We start from the raw sequence: 24,270 nt of genomic DNA on the forward strand, positions 1-24,270 counted from the left end.
AGGGAAGGGGAGTGAGGGGAGGGGCAGTGAGGGGAGGAGGAGTGAGGGGAGGGTGAGAGAGGGGAGGGGGAGGGAGGAGAGGAGGAGCGAGGGGAGGGGGAGTGAGGGGAGGGGGAATGAGGGGAGGAGGAGTGTAGGGAGGACGAGTGAGGGGAGGGGGAGTGAGGGGAGGGGGAGCGGAGGGAGTAGGAGTGATGGGAGGAGGAGTGAGGGGATGGGGAGTGAGGAGAGAAGGAGCGAGGAGAGGGGGAGTGAGGGGAGGGGGAGTGAGGGGAGGAGGTGCGAGAGAAGGGGAGGAGGAGTGAGGGGTGGGTAGTGATGGGAGGAGTTAGGGGAGGGAGTGAGGGGTGGAGGAGTGAGGGGAGGAGGACTGAAGGGTGCAGAGTGAGGGGAGAGGAGTGAGGGGAGGAGGAGTGAGGGGAGGGGAATGATGGGAGGATGAGTGAGGGGAGGGGAGAGAGGAGTGGAGGAGCGAGGGAGGGGAGTGGGGATGAGGAGCGAATGGAGTGGAGTGAGGGTAGGGGGATTGAGGGGAGGAGGAGTGTGAGGAGAGGGAGTGAGTGAAGGGGGAGCGAGGGGAGGGGGACTGAGGGGAGGGGGAGTGACGGGATGGGAGTGAGGGGAGGGGGAGTGAGGGGAGGGGGAGTGACGGGAGGGGGAGTGAGGGGAGGGGGAGTGATGGGAGGGAGCGTGACGGGAGGGGGAGTGAGGGGAGGGGGAGTGACGGGTGGAGGAGCGAAGCGAGGGTGAGCGAGCGGTGGAGGAGTGAGGGAAGGAGGATTGAGGGATGGAGGAGTGAGGGGTGGAGGAGCGAGGGGTCTAGGAGTGAGGGGAGGAGGATTGAGGGGTGGAGGTGCGAGGGGTTAAGGAGCGAGGGGAGGAGGAGTGAGGGGAGGAGAAGTGAGGGGAGGGGGAGCGAGGGGAGGAGGAGTGAGGGGAGGAGGAGTGAGGGGAGGGGGAGTGAGGGGAGAGGGAGTGAGGAGAGGAGGTGCGAGGGGAGGGGAAGTGAGGGGAGGGGGAGCAAGGGGAGGAGTGAGGGGAGGAGGAGTGAGGGGATGGTGAGTGAGGGGAGGTAGAGCGATGGGAGGGGGAGTGAGGGGACGGGGAGTGAGGGGGGAGGAGTGAGGGGAGGAGAAGCGAGGGGAGGAGTGAGGGGAGGAGGAGTGAGGGGAGGGGGAGTGATGGGAGGGAGCGTGACGGGAGGGGGAGTGAGGGGAGGGGGAGTGACGGGTGGAGGAGCGAGGCGAGGGTGAGCGAGCGGTGGAGGAGTGAGGGAAGGAGGATTGAGGGGAGGAGGAGTGAGGGGTGGAGGAGCGAGGGGTGGAGGAGTGAGGCGAGAATGAGCGAGGGGAGGAGGAGTGAGGGGAGGGGGAGTGAGGGGAGGAGGAGGGAGGGGAGGGGGAGTGATGGAGGGGAGGGTGACTGAAGGGAGGAGGAGTGAAGGGAAGGGGAGTGAGGGGAGGGGGAGTGAGGGGAGGAGGAGTGAGGGGAGGGGGAGAGAGGGGAGAGGGAGTGAGGAGAGGGGGAGTGAGAAGAGGAGGTGCGAGGGGAGGGGGAGTGAGGGGAGGGGGAATGAGGGGAGGAGTGACGGGACGAGGAGTGAGGGGAGGGGAGTGAGGGGAGGGGGAGTGAGAAGAGGAGGTGCGAGGGGAGGGGGAGTGAGGGGAGGGGGAATGAGGGGAGGAGTGACGGGACGAGGAGTGAGGGGAGGGGAGTGAGGGGAGGGGGAGTGAGAAGAGGAGGTGTTGAGGGGAGGGGGAGTGAGGGGAGGGGGAATGAGGGGAGGAGGAGTGACGGGACGAGGAGTGAGGGGAGGAGGAGTGAGGGGAGGGGGAGTGAGTGAGGGGAGGGTGAGTGAGGGGCGGAGGAGTGAGCAGAGGGGGAGTGAGGGGAGGAGGAGCGAGGGGAGGGGGAGTGAGGGGAGGGGTGTGAGGGGAGGAGGAGTGAGGGGAGGAGGAGTGAGGGGAGGGGGAGTGAGGGAGAGGAGGGTGAGTGAGGGGAGGAGGAGTGAAGGGAAGGGCAGTGAGGGGCGGGGGAGTGAGGGGAGGAGGAGTGAGGGGAGGGGGAGAGAGGGGAGGGGGAGGGAGGGGAGGAGGAGCGAGGGGAGAGGGAGTGAGGGGAGGGGAAATGAGGGGAGGAGGAGTGAGGGGAGGAGGAGTGAGGGGAAGGGGAGTGAGGGGAGGGGGCGTGAGGAGAGGAGGAGCGAGGGGAGGGGGAGCGGAGGGAGGAGGAGTGATGGGAGGAGGAGTGAAGGGAAGGGGAGTGAGGGGTGCAGAGTGAGTGCAGGGGGAGTGAGGGAGAGGAGGGTGAGTAAGGGGAGGAGGAGTGAAGGGAAGGGGAATGAGGGGAGGGGGAGTGAGGGGAGGGGGAGTGACGGGTGGAGGAGCGAGGCGAGGGTGAGCGAGCGGTGGAGGAGTGAGGGAAGGAGGATTGAGGGGAGGAGGAGTGAGGGGTGGAGGAGCGAGGGGTGGAGGAGTGAGGCGAGAAGGAGCGAGGGGAGGAGGAGTGAGGGGAGGGGGAGTGAGGGGAGGGGGAGTGATGGAGGGGAAGTTGAGTGAGGGGAGGAGGAGTGAAGGGAAGGGGAGTGAGGGGAGGGGGAGTGAGGGGATGAGGAGTGAGGGGAGGGGGAGAGAGGGGAGAGGGAGTGAGGAGAGGGGGAGTGAGAAGAGGAGGTGCGAGGGGAGGGGGAGTGAGGGGAGGGGGAATGAGGGGAGGAGGAGTGACGGGACGAGGAGTGAGGGGAGGGGGAGTGACGGGAGGGGGAGTGAGGGGAGGAGGATTGAGGGGAGGAGGAGCGAGGGGTGGAGGAGCGAGGGGTGGAGAAGCGAGGCGAGAATGAGGGAGGGGAGGAGGAGTGAGGGGAGGAGGAGTGAGGGGAGGAGGAGCAAGGGGTGGAGGAGCGAGGTGAGAAGGAGCGAGGGGAGGAGGAGTGAGGGGTGGAGGAGCGAGGGGAGGAGGAGTGAGGGGAGGGGGTGTGAGGCGAGGAGGAGTGAGGGGAGGAGAAGCGAGGGGAGGAGGAGCGAGGGGAGGAGGAGTTAGGGGAGAGGGAGTGAGGAGAGGAGGTGCGAGGGGAGGGGAAGTGAGGGGAGGGGGAGCGAGGGGAGGAGAAGCAAGGGGAGGAGGAGTGAGAGGAGGGGGAGCGAGGGGAGTAGGAGTCGGGAGGAGGAGTGAGGGGAGGAGTGAGGACAGGAGGAGTGGGAGGAGGAGGAGTGAGGGGAGGAGGAGTGAGGGGATGGTGAGTGAGGGGAGGTAGAGAGATGGGAGGGGGAGTGAGGGGGAGGAGTGAGGGGAGGAGAAGCGAGGGGAGGAGTGAGGGGAGGAGGAGTGAGGGGAGGAGAAGCGAGGGGAGGAGGAGCGAGGGGAGGGGAGTGAGGGGAGGAGGAGTGAGGGGAGGAGGAGTGAGGGGAGGGGGAGTGAGGGAGGGGAGAGTGAGTGAGGGGCGGAGGAGTGAGCAGAGGGGGAGTGAGGGGAGGAGGAGCGAGGGGAGGGGGAGTGAGGGGAGGAGGAGTGAGGGGAGGAGGAGTGAGGGGAGGGGGAGTGGGGGAGAGGAGGGTGAGTGAGGGGAGGAGGAGTGAAGGGAAGGGCAGTGAGGGGAGGGGGAGTGAGGGGAGGAGGAGTGAGGGGAGGGGGAGAGAGGGGAGGGGGAGGGAGGGGAGGAGGAGCGAGGGGAGGGGGAGTGAGGGGAGGGGAAATGAGGGGAGGAGGAGTGACGGGAGGAGGAGTGAGGGGAAGGGGAGTGAGGGGAGGGGGCGTGAGGAGAGGAGGAGCGAGGGGAGGGGGAGTGGAGGGAGGAGGAGTGATGGGAGGAGGAGTGAGGGGAGGGGGAGTGAGGGGAGGAGGAGTGACGGGAGGAGGAGTGAGGGGAAGGGGAGTGAGGGGAGGGGGCGTGAGGAGAGGAGGAGCGAGGAGAGGGGGAGTGAGGGGAGGGGGAGTGAGGGGAGGAGGAGTGAAGGGAAGGGGAGTGAGGGGAGGTGGAGTGAGGGGAGGAGGAGTGAGGGGAGGGGGAGTGAGGGGAGGGGGAGTGAGGAGAGGAGCAGCGAGAGAAGGGGAGGAGGAGTGAGGGGTGGGTAGTGATGGGAGGAGTGAGGGGACGGGAGTGAGGGTTGGAGGAGTGAGGGGAGGAGGTGTGAGGGGAGGGGAGTGATGGGAGGATGAGTGAGGGGAGGGGAGCGAGGGGAGGGGAGTGAGGAGTGGAGGAGCGAGGGAGGGGAGTGAGGGGATGGGGAGCGAGGGGAGTGGAGTGAGGGTAGGGGGATTGAGGGGAGGAGGACTGAGAGGCGGGGGAGCGAGTGAAGGGGGAGCGAGGGGAGGGGGAGTGAGGGGAGGGGGAGTGACGGGAGGGAGCGTACGGGAGGGGGAGTGAGGGGAGGGGGAGTGACGGGTGGAGGAGCGAGGCGAGGGTGAGCGTGCGGTGGAGGAATGAGGGGAGGAGGAGTGAGGGGAGGAGGAGTGAGGGGAGGAGGATTGAGGGGAGGAGTGACGGGACGAGGAGTGAGGGGAGGGGAGTGAGGGGAGGGGGAGTGAGAAGAGGAGGTGCGAGGGGAGGGGGAGTGAGGGGAGGGGGAATGAGGGGAGGAGTGACGGGACGAGGAGTGAGGGGAGGGGAGTGAGGGGAGGGGGAGTGAGGGGAGGGGGAATGAGGGGAGGAGTGACGGGACGAGGAGTGAGGGGAGGGGAGTGAGGGGAGGGGGAGTGAGAAGAGGAGGTGCGAGGGGAGGGGGAGTGAGGGGAGGGGGAATGAGGGGAGGAGTGACGGGACGAGGAGTGAGGGGAGGGGAGTGAGGGGAGGGGGAGTGAGAAGAGGAGGTGCGAGGGGAGGGGGAGTGAGGGGAGGGGGAATGAGGGGAGGAGGAGTGACGGGACGAGGAGTGAGGGGAGGAGGAGTGAGGGGAGGGGGAGTGAGTGAGGGGAGGGTGAGTGAGGGGCGGAGGAGTGAGCAGAGGGGGAGTGAGGGGAGGAGGAGCGAGGGGAGGGGGAGTGAGGGGAGGGGTGTGAGGGGAGGAGGAGTGAGGGGAGGAGGAGTGAGGGGAGGGGGAGTGAGGGAGAGGAGGGTGAGTGAGGGGAGGAGGAGTGAAGGGAAGGGCAGTGAGGGGCGGGGGAGTGAGGGGAGGAGGAGTGAGGGGAGGGGGAGAGAGGGGAGGGGGAGGGAGGGGAGGAGGAGCGAGGGGAGAGGGAGTGAGGGGAGGGGAAATGAGGGGAGGAGGAGTGAGGGGAGGAGGAGTGAGGGGAAGGGGAGTGAGGGGAGGGGGCGTGAGGAGAGGAGGAGCGAGGGGAGGGGGAGCGGAGGGAGGAGGAGTGATGGGAGGAGGAGTGAAGGGAAGGGGAGTGAGGGGTGCAGAGTGAGTGCAGGGGGAGTGAGGGAGAGGAGGGTGAGTAAGGGGAGGAGGAGTGAAGGGAAGGGGAATGAGGGGAGGGGGAGTGAGGGGAGGGGGAGTGACGGGTGGAGGAGCGAGGCGAGGGTGAGCGAGCGGTGGAGGAGTGAGGGAAGGAGGATTGAGGGGAGGAGGAGTGAGGGGTGGAGGAGCGAGGGGTGGAGGAGTGAGGCGAGAAGGAGCGAGGGGAGGAGGAGTGAGGGGAGGGGGAGTGAGGGGAGGGGGAGTGATGGAGGGGAAGTTGAGTGAGGGGAGGAGGAGTGAAGGGAAGGGGAGTGAGGGGAGGGGGAGTGAGGGGATGAGGAGTGAGGGGAGGGGGAGAGAGGGGAGAGGGAGTGAGGAGAGGGGGAGTGAGAAGAGGAGGTGCGAGGGGAGGGGGAGTGAGGGGAGGGGGAATGAGGGGAGGAGGAGTGACGGGACGAGGAGTGAGGGGAGGGGGAGTGACGGGAGGGGGAGTGAGGGGAGGAGGATTGAGGGGAGGAGGAGCAAGGGGTGGAGGAGCGAGGGGTGGAGAAGCGAGGCGAGAATGAGGGAGGGGAGGAGGAGTGAGGGGAGGAGGAGTGAGGGGAGGAGGAGCAAGGGGTGGAGGAGCGAGGTGAGAAGGAGCGAGGGGAGGAGGAGTGAGGGGTGGAGGAGCGAGGGGAGGAGGAGTGAGGGGAGGGGGTGTGAGGCGAGGAGGAGTGAGGGGAGGAGAAGCGAGGGGAGGAGGAGCGAGGGGAGGAGGAGTTAGGGGAGAGGGAGTGAGGAGAGGAGGTGCGAGGGGAGGGGAAGTGAGGGGAGGGGGAGCGAGGGGAGGAGAAGCAAGGGGAGGAGGAGTGAGAGGAGGGGGAGCGAGGGGAGTAGGAGTCGGGAGGAGGAGTGAGGGGAGGAGTGAGGACAGGAGGAGTGGGAGGAGGAGGAGTGAGGGGAGGAGGAGTGAGGGGATGGTGAGTGAGGGGAGGTAGAGAGATGGGAGGGGGAGTGAGGGGGAGGAGTGAGGGGAGGAGAAGCGAGGGGAGGAGTGAGGGGAGGAGGAGTGAGGGGAGGAGAAGCGAGGGGAGGAGGAGCGAGGGGAGGGGAGTGAGGGGAGGAGGAGTGAGGGGAGGAGGAGTGAGGGGAGGGGGAGTGAGGGAGGGGAGAGTGAGTGAGGGGCGGAGGAGTGAGCAGAGGGGGAGTGAGGGGAGGAGGAGCGAGGGGAGGGGGAGTGAGGGGAGGAGGAGTGAGGGGAGGAGGAGTGAGGGGAGGGGGAGTGGGGGAGAGGAGGGTGAGTGAGGGGAGGAGGAGTGAAGGGAAGGGCAGTGAGGGGAGGGGGAGTGAGGGGAGGAGGAGTGAGGGGAGGGGGAGAGAGGGGAGGGGGAGGGAGGGGAGGAGGAGCGAGGGGAGGGGGAGTGAGGGGAGGGGAAATGAGGGGAGGAGGAGTGACGGGAGGAGGAGTGAGGGGAAGGGGAGTGAGGGGAGGGGGCGTGAGGAGAGGAGGAGCGAGGGGAGGGGGAGTGGAGGGAGGAGGAGTGATGGGAGGAGGAGTGAGGGGAGGGGGAGTGAGGGGAGGAGGAGTGACGGGAGGAGGAGTGAGGGGAAGGGGAGTGAGGGGAGGGGGCGTGAGGAGAGGAGGAGCGAGGAGAGGGGGAGTGAGGGGAGGGGGAGTGAGGGGAGGAGGAGTGAAGGGAAGGGGAGTGAGGGGAGGTGGAGTGAGGGGAGGAGGAGTGAGGGGAGGGGGAGTGAGGGGAGGGGGAGTGAGGAGAGGAGCAGCGAGAGAAGGGGAGGAGGAGTGAGGGGTGGGTAGTGATGGGAGGAGTGAGGGGACGGGAGTGAGGGTTGGAGGAGTGAGGGGAGGAGGTGTGAGGGGAGGGGAGTGATGGGAGGATGAGTGAGGGGAGGGGAGCGAGGGGAGGGGAGTGAGGAGTGGAGGAGCGAGGGAGGGGAGTGAGGGGATGGGGAGCGAGGGGAGTGGAGTGAGGGTAGGGGGATTGAGGGGAGGAGGACTGAGAGGCGGGGGAGCGAGTGAAGGGGGAGCGAGGGGAGGGGGAGTGAGGGGAGGGGGAGTGACGGGAGGGAGCGTACGGGAGGGGGAGTGAGGGGAGGGGGAGTGACGGGTGGAGGAGCGAGGCGATGGTGAGCGTGCGGTGGAGGAATGAGGGGAGGAGGAGTGAGGGGAGGAGGAGTGAGGGGAGGAGGATTGAGGGGTGGAGGAGCGAGGGGTGGAGGAGCGAGGGGTGGAGGAGCGAGGCGAGAAGGAGCGAGGGGAGGAGGAGTGAGGGGTGGAGGAGTGAGGGGAGGAGGAGCGAGGGGTGGAGGAGCGAGGGGTGGAGGAGCGAGGCGAGAAGGAGCGAGGGGAGGAGGAGTGAAGGGAGGGGGAGTGAGGGGAGGAGGAGTGACGGGTGGAGGAGCGAGGCGAGGGTGAGCGTGCGGTGGAGGAATGAGGGGAGGAGGAGTGAGGGGAGGAGGAGTGAGGGGAGGAGGATTGAGGGGTGGAGGAGCGAGGGGTGGAGGAGCGAGGGGTGGAGGAGCGAGGCGAGAAGGAGCGAGGGGAGGAGGAGTGAGGGGTGGAGGAGTGAGGGGAGGAGGAGCGAGGGGTGGAGGAGCGAGGTGTGGAGGAGCGAGGCGAGAAGGAGCGAGGGGAGGAGGAGTGAGGGGAGGGGGAGTGAGGGGAGGAGGAGTGAGGGGAGGGGGAGTGAGGGGTGATAGAGCGATGGGAGGGGGAGTGAGGGGACGGGGAGTGGGGGGGAGGAGTGAGGGGAGGAGAAGCGAGGGGAAGAGTGAGGGGAGGAGGAGTGAGGGGAGGAGGAGTGAGGGGAGGGGGAGTGAGGGGAGGAGGAGTGAGCAGAGGAGGAGTGAGGGGTGGAGAAGTGAGGGGAGGAGGAGGGAGCGGAGGGGGAGTGAGCAGAGGGGGAGTGAGGGGAGGAGGAGTGAGGGGAGGGGAGTGAGGGGAGGAGGTGCGAGGGGAGGGGAGTGAGGGGAGGAGGAGCGATGTGAGGGGGAGCGAGGGGAGGAGGTGCGAGGGGAGGGGGTGCGAGGGTAGGGGAGTGTGGGGAGGGGAGTGAGGGGACGGGTAATGAGGGGAAGAGGAATGAGGGGAGGGAAGTGAGAGCAGGAGTGAGGGGAGGAGGAGTGAAGGGAGAGGAATGGGGGAGGAGGAGTGAGTGGAGGGGGAGTGAGGGGAGGAGGAGTGAGGGGAGGGGAGTGAGGCGAGGGGGAGTGAGGGGAGGGGAGCGAGGGGAGGAGGAGTGAGGGGAGGAGGAGTGAGGGGAGGAGGAGTGAGTGGAGGGGGAGTGAGGGGAGGGGACGAGGAGTGAGGGGAAGCGGACCGAGTGGAGGGGGAGTGATGGGAGGATGAGTGAGGGGAGGGGAGCGAGGGGTGGAGGAGCGAGGGGAGGAAGTGCGAGGGGAGGGGAGTGAGGGGAGGGGAGTGAGGGGAGGAGGAGCGAGGGGAGGAGGTGCGAGGGGAGGGGGTGCGAGGGGAGGGGAGTGAGGGGAGGGGAGGAGCATTGGGGGAGGGGGAGCGAGGGGAGGAGGAGTGAGGGGAGGGGTGTGCGGGGAGGAGGAGTGAGGGGTGGAGTAATGAGGGGAGAGGAGTGAGGGGAGAAGGAATGACGGGAGAGGAGTGAGGGGAGGAGGAGTGAGGGGAGGGGGAGTGAGGGGAGAGTTGAGGGGAGGAGGAGTGAGGGGAGAGGAGTGAGGGGCGAGGAGTGAGGGGAGGAGGAGTGAGGGGAGTGGGAGCGAGGGGAGGGGGACCGAAGGGAGGGTGATTGAGGGGAGGGGAGTGAGGGGAGGATAGTGATGGGAGGAGTGAGGTGAGGGGAGTGAGGGGAGGCGAAGTGCGGGGAGGAGGAGTGAGGGGAGGGAAGCAGGAGTGAGGGGAGGGTGAGTGATCGGAGGAGGTGCGAGGGGAGGGGAGTGAGGGAAGGAGGAGTGTGGGGAGGGGAAGTGAGGGGAGGTGGAGGGAGGGGAAGTGGGGGGAGGGGAGAGTGGGGAGGGGGAGCGAATGAGAGAAGGAGTGAGGGGAGGACGAGTGAAGGGAGGAGGAGCGAGGGGAGGAGGAGTGAGGAGGAGTGAGGGGAGGACGAGTGAAGGGAGGAGGAGCGAGGGGAGGAGGAGTGAGGAGTGCGGAGTGAGGGGAGGGAAATGAGGGGAGGGGGAGTGCAGGGAGGAGGAGTGAGGGGAGGGGACTGAGGGGAGGGGGAGCGTGGGGAGGTGGAGTGAGGGGAGGAGGAGGACGAGGAGGGGGAGTGAGGGGTGGGGGAGTGAGGGGAGCAGGAGTGAGGGGAGGTGGAGTGAGGGGAGGAGGAGCACGGGGAGGGGGAGTGAGGGGTGGGGAAGTGAGGGGAGCAGGAGTGAGGAGAGGTGGAGTGAGGGGAGGTGGAGTGAGGGGATGGGGAGTGAGGGGAGGAGGAGCACGGGGAGGGGGAGTGAGGGGAGGTGGAGTGAGGAGAGGAGGAGCACGGGGTGGGGGAGTGAGGGGATGGGGAGTCAGGGGTGGGGAGTGAGGGGAGGTGGAGTGAGGGGAGGGGACTGAGTGGAGGGGGAGCGAGGGGAGAGGGAGTGAGGGGAGGAGGAGTGAGGGGAGGTGGAGTGAGGGGTGGAGGAGTGAAGGGAGGTGGAGTGAGGGGAGGTGGTGTGAGGGCAGGGGGAGTGAGGGGTGCGGAGTGAGGGGAGGAGGAGTGAGGGGAGGGGAGCAGGAGTGAGGGGAGGGTGAGTGAGGGGAGGGGAGCAGGAGTGAGGGGAGGGTGAGTGATCGGAGGAGGAGCGAGGGGAGGGGAGTGAGGGGAGGGGAAGCGAGGGGAGGAGGAGTGCGGAGTGAGGGGAGGGGAATGAGGGGAGGAGTGAGGGGAGGGGGAGTAAGGGGAGGGGGAGTGAGGGAGGAGGACTGAGGGGAGTGGGAGTGAGGGGAGGGGGAGTGAGGGGAGTGGGAGTGAGGGGGGTGTGATGGATAGGGTGAGGGGAGTGGGAGTGAGGGTAGGGGGAGTGAGGGGGAGTGAGGGGTAGGGAGTGAGGGGGGAGTGAGGGGTAGGGAGCGAGGGGGGAGTGAGGGGTGGGGAGTGAGGGGAGTGGGAGTGAGGGGAGGAGGAGTGTGGGGTGGGGAGTGAAGGGAGGGGGAGTGAGGGGAGGAAGAGTGAAGGGAGGGAGAGTGAGGGGAGGGGGAGTGAGGGGAGGAGGAGTGAGGGGAGGGAGAGTGAGGGGAGGAGTGAGGTGAGGAGGAGTGAGGGGAGGGGGAGTGAGGGGAGGAGGAGTGAGGGGAGGGGGATTGAGGTGAGGAGGAGTGAGGGGAGGAGGACTGAGGGGAGCAGGAGTGAGGGGAGGGTGAGTGATCGGAGGAGGACCGAGGGGAGGGGAGTGAGGGGAGGAGGAGTGAGTGGAGGAAGAGGGAGGGGAAGTGGGGGGAGGGGAGAGGGGGGCGAATGAGAGGAGTAGTGAGGGGAGGAGGAGTGCGGAGTGAGGGGAGGGGAATGACGGGAGGGGGAGTGGAGGGTGGAGGAGCGAGGGGAGGGGACTGAGGGGAGGGGGAGCGAGGGGAGGAGGATTGATGGGAGGTGGAGTGAGGGGAGGTGGAGTGAGGGGAGGGGGAGTGAGGGGTGGGGGAGTGAGGGGAGGGGGAGTGAGGGGAGGAGGAATTGAGGGGAGGGGGAGTGAGGGGAGGAGGAGTGAGGTGAGGAGGAGTGAGGGGAGGGGGAGTGAGGGGAGGTGGAGTAAGGGGAGGGGGATCGAGGGGAGGAGGACTGAGGGGAGCAGGAGTGAGGGGAGGAGGATTGATGGGAAGTGGAGTGAGGGGAGGGGAGTGAGGGGAGGGGAAGTGAGGGGAGGAGGAGTGAGTGCAGGAAGAGGGAGGGGAAGTGGGGAGGGAAGAGAGGGGAGGGGGTTGAATGAGACGAGGAGTGAGGGGAGGACAAGTGAAGGGAGGAGGAGTGAGGGGAGGAGGAGTGAGGAGTGCGGAGTGAGGGGAGGGGAATGAGGGGAGGGGGAGCGAGGGGAGGTGGAGTGAGGGGAGGAGGAGCATGGGGAGGGGGAGCGAGGGGAGGGGGAGTGACGGGAGGTAGAATGAGGGGAGGTGGAGTGAGGGGCGGGGACTGAGGGGAGCGGGAGCGAGGGGAGGTGGAGTGAGGGGAGGAGGAGCATGGGGAGGGGGAGCGAGGGGAGGGGGAGTGACGGGAGGTAGAGTGAGGGGAGGTGGAGTGAGGGGCGGGGGAGTGAGGGGAGGAGGAGTGGGGGAGGTGGAGTGAGGGGCGGTGGTGTGAGGGGAGGGGGAGTCAGGGGTGGGGAGTGAGGTGAGGAGGAGTGAGGGGAGCGGGAGTGAGAGGAGGAGGAGTGAGGGGAGGTGGAGTTAGGGAAGGGGGAGTGAGGGGTGGGGAGTGAGGGGAGGAGGAGGGAGCGGAGGGGAGTGAGGGGAGGAGGAGCGATGTGAGGGGGAGCGAGGGGAGGAGGTGCGAGGGGAGGGGGTGCGAGGGTAGGGGAGTGTGGGGAGGGGAGTGAGGGGAGGAGGAGTGAGGGGACGGGTAATGAGGGGAAGAGGAATGAGGTGAGGGAAGTGAGAGCAGGAGTGAGGGGAGGAGGAGTGAGGGGAGAGGAGTGGGGAGGAGGAGTGAGTGGAGGGGGAGTGAGGGGAGGAGGTGTGAGGGGAGGGGAGTGAGGTGAGGGGGAGTGAGGGGAGGGGAGCGAGGGGAGGAGGAGTGAGGGGAGGAGGAGTGAGGGGAGGGGAGCGAGGGGTGGAGGAGCGAGGGGAGGAAGTGCGAGGGGAGGGGAGTGAGGGGAGGGAAGTGAGGGGAGGAGGAGCGAGGGGAGGAGGTGCGAGGGGAGGGGGTGCGAGGGGAGGGGAGTGAGGGGAGGGGAGGAGCATTGGGGGAGGGGGAGCGAGGGGAGGAGGAGTGAGGGGAGGAGAGTGCGGGGAGGAGGAGTGAGGGGTGGAGTAATGAGGGGAGAGGAGTGAGGGGAGAAGGAATGACGGGAGAGGAGTGAGGGGAGGAGGAGTGAGGGGAGGGGGAGTGAGGGGAGAGTTGAGGGGAGGAGGAGTGAGGAGAGAGGAGTGAGGGGCGAGGAGTGAGGGGAGGAGGAGTGAGGGGAGTGGGAGCGAGGGGAGGGGGACCGAAGGGAGGGTGATTGAGGGGAGGGGAGTGAGGGGAGGATAGTGATGGGAGGAGTGAGGTGAGGGGAGTGAGGGGAGGCGAAGTGAGGGGAGGAGGAATGAGGGGAGGGAAGCAGGAGTGAGGGGAGGGTGAGTGATCGGAGGAGGTGCGAGGGGAGGGGAGTGAGGGAAGGAGGAGTGAGGGGAGGGGGAGTGAGGGGAAGTGGGGGGAGGGGAGAGTGGGGAGGGGGAGCGAATGAGAGAAGGAGGGGAGGACGAGTGAAGGGAGGAGGAGCGAGGGGAGGAGGAGTGAGGAGTGCGGAGTGAGGGGAGGGAAATGAGGGGAGGGGGAGTGCAGGGAGGAGGAGTGAGGGGAGGGGACTGAGGGGAGGGGGAGCGTGGGGAGGTGGAGTGAGGGGAGGAGGAGGACGAGGAGGGGGAGTGAGGGGTGGGGGAGTGAGGGGAGGTGGAGTGAGGGGAGGGGACTGAGTGGAGGGGGAGTGAGGTGAGAGGGAGTGAGGGGAGGAGGAGTGAGGGGAGGTGGAGTGAGGGGTGGAGGAGTGAAGGGAGGTGGAGTGAGGGGAGGTGGTGTGAGGGCAGGGGGAGTGAGGGGTGCGGAGTGAGGGGAGGAGGAGTGAGGGGAGGGGAGCAGGAGTGAGGGGAGGGTGAGTGATCGGAGGAGGAGCGAGGGGAGGGGAGTGAGGGGAGGGGAAGCGAGGGGAGGAGGAGTGCGGAGTGAGGGGAGGGGAATGAGGGGAGGAGTGAGGGGAGGGGGAGTAAGGGGAGGGGGAGTGAGGGAGGAGGACTGAGGGGAGTGGGAGTGAGGGGAGGGGGAGTGAGGGGAGTGGGAGTGAGGGGGGGTGTGATGGATAGGGTGAGGGGAGTGGGAGTGAGGGTAGGGGGGAGTGAGGGGGAGTGAGGGGTAGGGAGTGAGGGGGGGATTGAGGGGTAGGGAGCGAGGGGGGAGTGAGGGGTAGGGAGTGAGGGGAGTGGGAGTGAGGGGAGGAGAAGCGAGGGGAGGGGAGTGTGGGGAGGGAGAGTGAGGGGAGGGTGAGCAGGGGAGGGGGAGCGAGGGGAGGGGGAGTGAGGGGCAGGGGAGTGAGGGGAGGAGGAGTGAGGGGATGTGGAGTGAGGGGAGGTGGTGTGAGGGGAGGGGAGTGAGGGGAGGAGGAGTAAGCGGAGGGGGAGTGAGGGGAGGTGGAGTGAGGGGAGGTGGCGTGAGGGGAGGAGGAGTGAGGGGAGGGGGAGTGAGAGGAGGAGGAGTGAGGGGAGGTGGAGTTAGGGAAGAGGGAGTGAGGGGAGGAGGAGTGAGGGGAGGGGGATTGAGGGGAGCAGGAGTGAGGGGAGGGTGAGTGATCGGAGGAGGACCGAGGGGAGGGGAGTGAGGGGAGGAGGAGTGAGTGGAGGAAGAGGGAGGGGAAGTGGGGGGAGGGGAGAGGGGGGGAGAATGAGAGGAGTAGTGAGGGGAGGAGGAGTGCGGAGTGAGGGGAGGGAATGACGGGAGGGGGAGTGGAGGGTGGAGGAGCGAGGGGAGGGGACTGAGGGGAGGGGGAGCGAGGGGAGGAGGATTGATGGGAGGTGGAGTGAGGGGAGGTGGAGTGAGGGGAGGGGGAGTGAGGGGTGGGGGAGTGAGGGGAGGGGGAGTGAGGGGAGGAGGAATTGAGGGGAGGGGGAGTGAGGGGAGGAGGAGTGAGGTGAGGAGGAGTGAGTGGAGGGGGAGTGAGGGGAGGGGACGAGGAGTGAGGGGAAGCGGACCGAGTGGAGGGGGAGTGATGGGAGGATGAGTGAGGGGAGGGGAGCGAGGGGTGGAGGAGCGAGGGGAGGAAGTGCGAGGGGAGGGGAGTGAGGGGAGGGGAGTGAGGGGAGGAGGAGCGAGGGGAGGAGGTGCGAGGGGAGGGGGTGCGAGGGGAGGGGAGTGAGGGGAGGGGAGGAGCATTGGGGGAGGGGGAGCGAGGGGAGGAGGAGTGAGGGGAGGGGAGTGCGGGGAGGAGGAGTGAGGGGTGGAGTAATGAGGGGAGAGGAGTGAGGGGAGAAGGAATGACGGGAGAGGAGTGAGGGGAGGAGGAGTGAGGGGAGGGGGAGTGAGGGGAGAGTTGAGGGGAGGAGGAGTGAGGGGAGAGGAGTGAGGGACGAGGAGTGAGGGGAGGAGGAGTGTGGGGAGTGGGAGCGAGGGGAGGGGGACCGAAGGGAGGGTGATTGAGGGGAGGGGAGTGAGGGGAGGATAGTGATGGGAGGAGTGAGGTGAGGGGAGTGAGGGGAGGCGAAGTGAGGGGAGGAGGAGTGAGGGGAGGGAAGCAGGAGTGAGGGGAGGGTGAGTGAGGGGAGGTGGAGGGAGGGGAAGTGGGGGGAGGGGAGAGTGGGGAGGGGGAGCGAATGAGAGAAGGAGTGAGGGGAGGACGAGTGAAGGGAGGAGGAGTGAGGGGAGGAGGAGTGAGGAGTGCGGAGTGAGGGGAGGGAAATGAGGGGAGGGGGAGTGCAGGGAGGAGGAGTGAGGGGAGGGGACTGAGGGGAGGGGGAGCGTGGGGAGGTGGAGTGAGGGGAGGAGGAGGACGAGGAGGGGGAGTGAGGGGTGGTGGAGTGAGGGGAGCAGGAGTGAGGGGAGGTGGAGTGAGGGGAGGTGGAGTGAGGGGTTGGGGAGTGAGGGGAGGAGGAGCACAGGGAGGGGGAGTGAGGGGAGGTGGAGTGAGGAGAGGAGGAGCACGGGGTGGGGGAGTGAGGGGATGGGGAGTCAGGGGTGGGGAGTGAGGGGAGGTGGAGTGAGGGGAGGGGACTGAGTGGAGGGGGAGCGAGGGGAGAGGGAGTGAGGGGAGGAGGAGTGAGGGGAGGTGGAGTGAGGGGTGGAGGAGTGAAGGGAGGTGGAGTGAGGGGAGGTGGTGTGAGGGCAGGGGGAGTGAGGGGTGCGGAGTGAGGGGAGGAGGAGTGAGGGGAGGGGAGCAGAAGTGAGGGGAGGGTGAGTGAGGGGAGGGTAGCAGGAGTGAGGGGAGGGTGAGTGATCGGAGGAGGAGCGAGGGGAGGGGAGTGAGGGGAGGAGAAGCGAGGGGAGGAGGAGTGCGGAGTGAGGGGAGGGGAATGAGGGGAGGAGTGAGGGGAGGGGGAGTAAGGGGAGGGGGAGTGAGGGAGGAGGACTGAGGGGAGTGGGAGTGAGGGGAGGGGGAGTGAGGGGAGTGGGAGTGAGGGGGGTTGTGATGGATAGGGTGAGGGGAGTGGGAGTGAGGGTAGGGGGAGTGAGGGGGAGTGAGGGGTAGGGAGTGAGGGGGGGAGTGAGGGGTAGGGAGCGAGGGGGGAGTGAGGGGTGGGGAGTGAGGGGAGTGGGAGTGAGGGGAGGAGGAGTGTGGGGTGGGGAGTGAGGGGAGGGGGAGTGAGGGGAGGAGGAGTGAAGGGAGGGGGAGTGAGGGGAGGGGGAGTGAGGAGTGCGGAGTGAGGGGAGGGGAATCAGGGGAGGGGGAGTGCAGGGAGGAGGAGTGAGGGGAGGGGCCTGAGGGGAGCGGGAGCGAGGGGAGGTGGAGTGAGGGGAGGAGGAGCATGGGGAGGGGGAGCGAGGGGAAGGGGAGTGACGGGAGGTAGAGTGAGGGGAGGTGGAGTGAGGGGCGGGGGAGTGAGGGGAGGAGGAGTGGGGGGGGTGGAGTGAGGGGAGGTGGTGTGAGGGGAGGGGGAGTGAGGGGAGGGGGAGTGAGGGGCGGGGGAGTGAGGGGAGGAGGAGTGGGGGGGGTGGAGTGAGGGGAGGTGGTGTGAGGGGAGGGGGAGTGAGGGGAGGGGGAGTGAGGGGTGGGGAGTGAGGGAAGGAGGAGCGAGGGGAGGAGGAGTGAGGGGAGGAGGAGTAAGCAGAGGGGGAGTGAGGGGAGGTGGAGTGAGGGGAGGTGGAGTGAGGGGAGGGGGAGTGAGGGGTGGGGAGTGAGGGAAGGAGGAGCGAGGGGAGGAGGAGTGAGGGGAGGGCGAGTGTGGGGAGGAGGAGTGAGGGGAGGGGGAGCAAGGAGAGGGAGAGTGAGGGGAGGTGGTGCAAGGGGAGGGGGAGTAAGGGGAGGAGGAGTGAGAGGAGGGGGAGTGAGGGGCGGAGAAGGAGTGGAGGAGGAGTACGGGGAGGAGGAATGAGGGGAGGGGGAGTGAGGGGAGGGAGAGTGAGTGGAGGGGAGTAAGGGGAGGGGGAGTGAGGGGAGGGGGAGTGAGGGGAGGGGGAGTGAGGTCAGGGTGAGTGAGGGGAGGGGGAGTGAGGGGAAGGGGAGTGAGGGGAGGGGGAGTGAGGGGAGGGGGAGCAAAGGGAGGGAAGTGAGGGGAGGAGGAGTGTGGGGAGGAGGAGTGAGGGGAGGAGGAGTGAGGTGAGGGGAGTGAGGGGTGGGAGAGTGAGGGGAGGGGGAGCGAGGGGAGGGGGAGCGAGGGGAGGGTGAGTGAGGTGATGGGGATCGAGGGGAGGGGGAGCGCGGGGAGGGTGAGTGAGGGGAGGGTGAGTGAGGGGAGGGTGAGCAAGGGGAGGCGGAGCGAGGGGAGGTGAGTGAGGGGAGACGGAGTGAGGTGAGGGAGAGCGAGGGGAGGGTGAGTGAGGGGAGGGGGAGCGAGGGGTGGAGGAGTGAGGGGACGAGGAGTGAGGAGAAATGGAGTGAAGGGAGGGGAGTGAGGGGAGGGGAGTGAGGGGAGGGGGAGTGAGGGGAGGAGGTGAGGGGAGGAGGAGTGAGGTGAGGGGAGTGAGGGGAGGGGGAGTGAGAGGAGGGGGAGCGAGGGGAGGGGGAGCAAGGGGAGGATGAGTGAGGGGAGGCGGAGTGAGGGGAGGGGGAGCGAGGGGAGTTGAGTGAGGGGAGGGGGAGTGAGGGGAGTTGAGTGAGGGGAGGGGGTGTGAGGGGAGGGAGAGCAAGGGGAGGGTGAGTGAGATGAGGGGGAGCGAGGGGTGGAGGAGTGAGGAGAGGGGAGTGAGGTGAGGGGAGTGAGGTGAGCGGGAGTGAGGGGAGGGGAGGGAGGGGAGGGGAAGTGAGGGGAGGAGGAGTGAGAGGATGGTGAGTGAGTGGAGGGGAGTGAGGGGAGGAGGAGTGAGGGGTGGGGGAGTGAGGGGAGGAGGAGTGAGGGGAGGGGGAGCGAGGGGAGGGGAGTGAGGAGACGGAGAGTGAGTGGAGGAAGAGTGAGGGGAGGGAGAGTGAGGGGAGGAGGAGTGAGGGGAGGGGGAGTCAGGGGAGGGTGAGCGACGGGAGGGGGAGCGAGGGGATGGAGAGTGAGGGGAGGGGAGGGAGTGGAGGGGGAGCGAGGCGAGGGGAGTGAGGGGAGGGGAGTGAGGGGAGGGGAGTGAGTGGAGCGGGAGTGCGGGGAGGGGAGTAAGGGGACGGGAAGCGAGGGGAGGGGAGTGAGGGGAGGGGAGTGCGGGGAGGGGGAGTGAGGGAGGGGAGTGGAGTGCGGGGAGGGGAGTGAGGGGAGGGGGGTGAGGGGAGGGGAGTGAGGGGAGGGGAGGGGAGTGCGGGGAGGGGAGTGAGGGGAGGGGTTGAGGGGAGGGGAGTGAGGGGAGGGGAGGGGAGTGCGGGGAGGGGAATGAGTGGAGGGGGGTGAGGGGAGGGGAGTGAGGGGAGGGGAGGGGAGTGCGGGGAGGGGAGTGAGTGGAGGGGAGTGAGGGGAGGGGAGTGCGGGGAGGGGAGTGAGGGGAGGCGAGTGAGGGGAGGGGAGTGCGGTGAGGGGAGTGAGGGGAGGGGAGTGAGGGGAGGGGAGTGCGGGGAGGGGAGTGAGGGGAGGGGAGTGCGGGGAGGGGAGTGCAGGGAGGGGAGTGAGGGGAGGGGATTGCGGGGAGGGGAGTGAGGGAAGGGGAGTGAGGGGAGGAGTGAGGGGAGGAGGAGTGAGGGGAGGGGAATGAGGGGAGTGCGCGGTGTGGAGTGAGAGGAGCGGGAGTGTGGGGAGGAGAGTGAGTGGAGGGGAGTGAGGGGAGGAGGAGCGAGGGGAGGGGAGTGTGGGGAGGGAGAGTGAGGGGAGGGTGAGCAAGGGGAGGGGGAGCGAGGGGAGGGGGAGTGAGGGGCAGGGGAGTGAGGGGAGGAGGAGTGAGGGGATGTGGAGTGAGGGGAGGGGAGTGAGGGGAGGAGGAGTAAGCGGAGGGGGAGTGAGGGGAGGTGGAGTGAGGGGAGGTGGCGTGAGGGGAGGAGGAGTGAGGGGAGCGGGAGTGAGAGGAGGAGGAGTGAGGGGAGGTGGCGTGAGGAGAGGGGGAGTGAGGGGAGGAGGAGTGAGTGGAGGGCGAGTGTGTGGAGGAGGAGTGAGGGGAGGGGGAGCAAGGAGAGGGAGAGTGAGGGGAGGTGGTGCGAGGGGAGGGGGAGTAAGGGGAGGAGGAGTGAGAGGAGGTGGAGTGAGGGGAGGGGGAGTGAGGGGCGGAGGAGGAGTGGAGGAGGAGTACGGGGAGGGGAGTGAGTGGAGGGAGAGTGAGTGGAGGGGAGTAAGGGGAGGGTGAGTGAGGGGAGGGGGAGTGAGGGGAGGGGGAGTGAGGGGAGGGAGAGTGAGTGGAGGGGAGTAAGGGGAGGGGGAGTGAGGGGAGGAGGAGTGAGGGAAGGGGGATAGAGGGGAGGAGGACTGAGGGGAGCAGGAGTGAGGGGAGGGGAAGCGAGTGGAGGAGGAGTGAGTGGAGGAAGAGGGAGGGGAAGTGGGGGGAGGGAAGAGAGGGGAGGGGGGCGAATGAGAGGAGGAGTGAGGGGAGGACGAGTGAAGGGAGGAGGAACGAGGGGAGGAGGAGTGAGGAGTGCGGAGTGGGGGAGGGGAATGAGGGGAGGGGACTGAGGGGAGGTGGTGTGAGGGGAGGAGGAGCATGGGGAGGGGAACGAGGGGAGGGGGAGTGACAGGAGGAGGAGTGAGGGGTGGGGGAGTGAGGGGAGGAGGAGTGAGGGGAGGTGGAGTGAGGGGAGAGGGAGTGAGGGGAGGGGGATTGAGGGGTGGGGAGTGAGGGGAGGAGGAGTGAGGGGAGCCGGAGTGAGAGGAGGAGTGAGGGGAGGTGGAGTGAGGGGAGGGGGAGTGAGGGGTGGGGTGTGAGGGGAGGAGGAGTAAGCGGAGGGGGAGTGAGGGGAGGTGGAGTGAGGGGAGGGGGAGTGAGGGGTGGGGAGTGAGGGGAGGAGGAGCGAGAGGAAGAGGAGTGAGGGGAGGAGGAGCAAGGAGAGGGAGAGCGAGGGGAGGTGGTGCGAGGGGAGGGGGAGAAAGGGGAGCGGGAGCGAGGGGTGGAGGAGTGAGGGGAGGAGGAGTGAGAGGAGGAGTGAGGGGAGGTGGAGTGAGGGGAGGGGGAGTGAGGGGTGGGGTGTGAGGGGAGGAGGAGTAAGCGGAGGGGGAGTGAGGGGAGGTGGAGTGAGGGGAGGGGGAGTGAGGGGAGGGGGAGTGAGGGGAGGTGGAGTGAGGGGAGGGGGAGTGGGGGCGGAGGAGGAGTGGAGGAGGAGTACAGGGAGGAGGAGTGAGGGGAGGGGGAGCGAGGGGAGGAGGAGCACGGGGAGGAGGAGTGAGGGGAGGGGGAGCGAGGGGAGGGAGAGTGAGTGGAGGGGAGTGAGGGGAGGGGGAGTGGGGGCGGAGGAGGAGTGGAGGAGGAGTACAGGGAGGAGGAGTGAGGGGAGGGGGAGTGAGGTGCGGGGAGTGAGGGGAGGGGGAGTGAGGGGAGGAGGAGCAAGGGGAGGGGAGTGTGGGGAGGAGGAGCAAGGGGAGGGGAGTGTGGGGAGGGGAGTGAGTGGAGGGGAGTGAGGGGAGGAGGAGTGAGGGGAGGAGGAGTGAGGGGAGGAAGAGTGAGGGGAGGAGGAGCGAGGGGAGTGGAGTGTGGGAGTGAGAGTGAGGGGAGGGGGAGTGAGGGGAGGAGGAGTGAGGTGCGGGGAGTGAGGGGAGGGGGAGTGAGGGGAGGAGGAGCAAGGGGAGGGGAGTGTGGGGAGGGGAGTGAGTGGAGGGGAGTGAGGGGAGGAGGAGTGAGGGGAGGAGGAGTGAGGGGAGGAAGAGTGAGGGGAGGAGGAGCGAGGGGAGTGGAGTGTGGGAGTGAGAGTGAGGGGAGGGGGAGCGAGGGGAGGGGAGCGAGGGGAGGTGAGTGAGTGGAGAGGAGTGAGGGGAGAAGGAGTGAGGGTAGGGGAGCGAGGGGAGGGTGAGTGAGGGGAGGTGAGTGAGGGGAGTAGTGAGGGGAGGAGGAGTGAGGGGAGGAGGAGTGAGGTGAGGGGAGTGAGGGGAGGGGGAGTGAGGGGAGTAGGAGCGAGGGGAGGAGGAGTGAGGGGAGGGGGAGCGAGGTGAGGGAGAGCGAGGGGAGGGTGTGAGTGGAGGAGGTGGTGAGTGAGGGGAGGGGAGTGAGGGGAGGGGGAGCGAGGGGAGGGTGAGTGAGGGGAGGCGGAGAGAGGGGAGGGGTAGCGAGGGGAGGTGAGTGAGGGGAGGGGGAGTGAGGGTAGGGAGAGCAAGGGGAGGGTGAGTGAGGGGAGGGGGAGCGATGGGTGGAGGAGTGAGGAGAGGGGAGTGAGGGGAGGGGAGTGAGGGGATGGGGAGTGAGTGGAGGGGAGTGAGGAGAGGGGAGTGAGGGGGAGGAGTGAGGGGACGGGAAGTGAGGGGAGGAGGAGTGAGGGGATGGGGAGTGAGTGGAGGGGAAGTGAGGGGAGGAGGAGTGAGGGGATGGGGAGTGAGTGGAGGGGAGTGAGGGGAGGAGGGGTAGGGGAGTGAGGGGAGTAGGAGTGAGGGGAGGGGGAGCGAGGGGAGGGGAGTGAGGAGACGGCGAGTGAGTGGAGGAGGAGTGAGGGGAGGGGAGTGAGGGGGAGGAGTGAGGGGACGGGGAGTGAGGGAAGAGGTGCGAGGGCAAGGGGAGTGAGGGGAGGGAGAATGAGGGCAGGGTGAGTGAGGGGAGGGGAGTGAGTGGAGGGGGAGCGAGGCGAGGGGAGTGAGGGGAGGCGAGTGAGGGGAGGGGGAGTGAGGGTAGGGAGAGCAAGGGGTGGGTGAGTGAGGGGAGGGGGAGCGATGGGTGGAGGAGTGAGGAGAGGGGAGTGAGGGGAGGGGAGTGAGGGGAGCGGGAGTGAGGGGAGGAGGAGTGAGGGGAGGGGAAGTGAGGGGAGGAGGAGTGAGGGGATGGGGAGTGAGTGGAGGGGAGTGAGGGGAGTTGGAGTGAGGGGAGGGGGAGTGAGGGGAGGGGAGTGAGGAGACGGCGAGTGAGTGGAGGAGGAGTGAGGGGAGGTGGAGTGAGGGGAGGGGGATTGAGGGGTGGGGAGTGAGGGGAGGAGGAGTGAGGGGAGCCGGAGTGAGAGGAGGAGTGAGGGGAGGTGGAGTGAGGGGACGGGGAGTGAGGGGTGGGGTGTGAGGGGAGGAGGAGTAAGCGGAGGGGGAGTGAGGGGAGGTGGAGTGAGGGGAGGGGGAGTGAGGGGTGGGGAGTGAGGGGAGGAGGAGCGAGAGGAAGAGGAGTGAGGGGAGGAGGAGCAAGGAGAGGGAGAGCGAGGGGAGGTGGTGCGAGGGGAGGGGGAGAAAGGGGAGGTGATGCGAGGGGAGGGGGAGTAAGGGGAGGGGGAGTGAGGGGTGGGGTGTGTGGGGAGGGAGAGTGAGGGGAGGGTGAGCGAGGGGAGGGGGAGCGAGGGGAGGGTGAGTGAGCGGAGGGGGAACGAGGGGAGGGGGAGCGAGGGGAGGGTGAGTGAGGGGAGCGGGAGCGAGGGGTGGAGGAGTGAGGGGAGGAGGAGTGAGAGGAGGAGTGAGGGGAGGTGGAGTGAGGGGAGGGGGAGTGAGGGGTGGGGTGTGAGGGGAGGAGGAGTAAGCGGAGGGGGAGTGAGGGGAGGTGGAGTGAGGGGAGGGGGAGTGAGGGGAGGAGGAGTGAGAGGAGGTGGAGTGAGGGGAGGGGGAGTGGGGGCGGAGGAGGAGTGGAGGAGGAGTACAGGGAGGGGGAGTGAGGGGCGGAGGAGGAGTGGAGGAGGAGTACGGGGAGGGGAGTGAGTGGAGGGAGAGTGAGTGGAGGGGAGTAAGGGGAGGGTGAGTGAGGGGAGGGGGAGTGAGGGGAGGGAGAGTGAGTGGAGGGGAGTAAGGGGAGGGGGAGTGAGGGGAGGAGGAGTGAGGGAAGGGGGATAGAGGGGAGGAGGACTGAGGGGAGCAGGAGTGAGGGGAGGGGAAGCGAGTGGAGGAGGAGTGAGTGGAGGAAGAGGGAGGGGAAGTGGGGGGAGGGAAGAGAGGGGAGGGGGGCGAATGAGAGGAGCAGTGAGGGGAGGACGAGTGAAGGGAGGAGGAACGAGGGGAGGAGGAGTGAGGAGTGCGGAGTGGGGGAGGGGAATGAGGGGAGGGGACTGAGGGGAGGTGGAGTGAGGGGAGGAGGAGCATGGGGAGGGGAACGAGGGGAGGGGGAGTGACAGGAGGAGGGGTGAGGGGTGGGGGAGTGAGGGGAGGAGGAGTGAGGGGAGGTGGAGTGAGGGGAGGTGGAGTGAGGGGAGGGGGATTGAGGGGTGGGGAGTGAGGGGAGGAGGAGTGAGGGGAGCCGGAGTGAGAGGAGGAGTGAGGGGAGGTGGAGTGAGGGGAGGGGGAGTGAGGGGTGGGGTGTGAGGGGAGGAGGAGTAAGCGGAGGGGGAGTGAGGGGAGGTGGAGTGAGGGGAGGGGGAGTGAGGGGTGGGGAGTGAGGGAAGGAGGAGCGAGAGGAAGAGGAGTGAGGGGAGGAGGAGCAAGGAGAGGGAGAGCGAGGGGAGGTGGTGCGAGGGGAGGGGGAGAAAGGGGAGGTGATGCGAGGGGAGGGGGAGTAAGGGGAGGGGGAGTGAGAGGAGGTGGAGTGAGGGGAGGGGGAGCAAGGAGAGGGAGAACGAGGGGAGGTGATGCGAGGGGAGGGGGAGTAAGGGGAGGGGGAGTGAGGGGTGGGGTGTGTGGGGAGGGAGAGTGAGGGGAGGGTGAGCGAGGGGAGGGGGAGCGAGGGGAGGGTGAGTGAGCGGAGGGGGAACGAGGGGAGGGGGAGCGAGGGGAGGGTGAGTAAGGGGAGCGGGAGCGAGGGGTGGAGGAGTGAGGGGAGGAGGAGTGAGAGGAGGAGTGAGGGGAGGTGGAGTGAGGGGAGGGGGAGTGAGGGGTGGGGTGTGAGGGGAGGAGGAGTAAGCGGAGGGGGAGTGAGGGGAGGTGGAGTGAGGGGAGGGGGAGTGAGGGGAGGAGGAGTGAGAGGAGGTGGAGTGAGGGGAGGGGGAGTGGGGGCGGAGGAGGAGTGGAGGAGGAGTACAGGGAGGAGGAGTGAGGGGAGGGGGAGCGAGGGGAGGAGGAGCACGGGGAGGAGGAGTGAGGGGAGGGGGAGCGAGGGGAGGGAGAGTGAGTGGAGGGGAGTGAGGGGAGGGGGAGTGAGGGGAGGGGGAGTGAGGGGAGGGGGAGTGAGGTCAGAATGAGTGAGCGGAGGGGTGGTGAGGGAAGGGGAAGCGAAGGGTGTGAAGTGAGGGGAGGAGGAGTGAGGGGAGGAGGAGTGAGGTGCGGGGAGTGAGGGGAGGGGGAGTGAGGGGAGGAGGAGCAAGGGGAGGGGAGTGTGGGGAGGGGAGTGAGTGGAGGGGAGTGAGGGGAGGAGGAGTGAGGGGAGGAGGAGTGAGGGGAGGAAGAGTGAGGGGAGGGGGAGCGAGGGGTGGGAAGCGAGGTGAGGTGAGTGAGTGGAGAGGAGTGAGGGGAGAAGGAGTGAGGGTAGGGGAGCGAGGGGAGGGTGAGTGAGGGGAGGTGAGTGAGGGGAGGAGTAGTGAGGGGAGGAGGAGTGAGGGGAGGAGGAGTGAGGTGAAGGGAGTGAGGGGAGGGGGAGTGAGGGGAGTAGGAGCGAGGGGAGGAGGAGTGAGGGGAGGGGGAGCGAGGTGAGGGAGAGCGAGGGGAGGGTGTGAGTGGAGGAGGTGGTGAGTGAGGGGAGGGGAGTGAGGGGAGGTGGAGCGAGGGGAGGGTGAGTGAGGGGAGGCGGAGAGAGGGGAGGGGGAGCGAGGGGAGGTGAGTGAGGGTAGGGGGAGTGAGGGT

Source organism: Chiloscyllium plagiosum, unplaced genomic scaffold, assembly GCF_037043375.1.
Source record: "Chiloscyllium plagiosum isolate Xiang-an unplaced genomic scaffold, Cpla_swu_hap1 HiC_scaffold_20, whole genome shotgun sequence".
NCBI lineage: Eukaryota > Metazoa > Chordata > Chondrichthyes > Orectolobiformes > Hemiscylliidae > Chiloscyllium > Chiloscyllium plagiosum.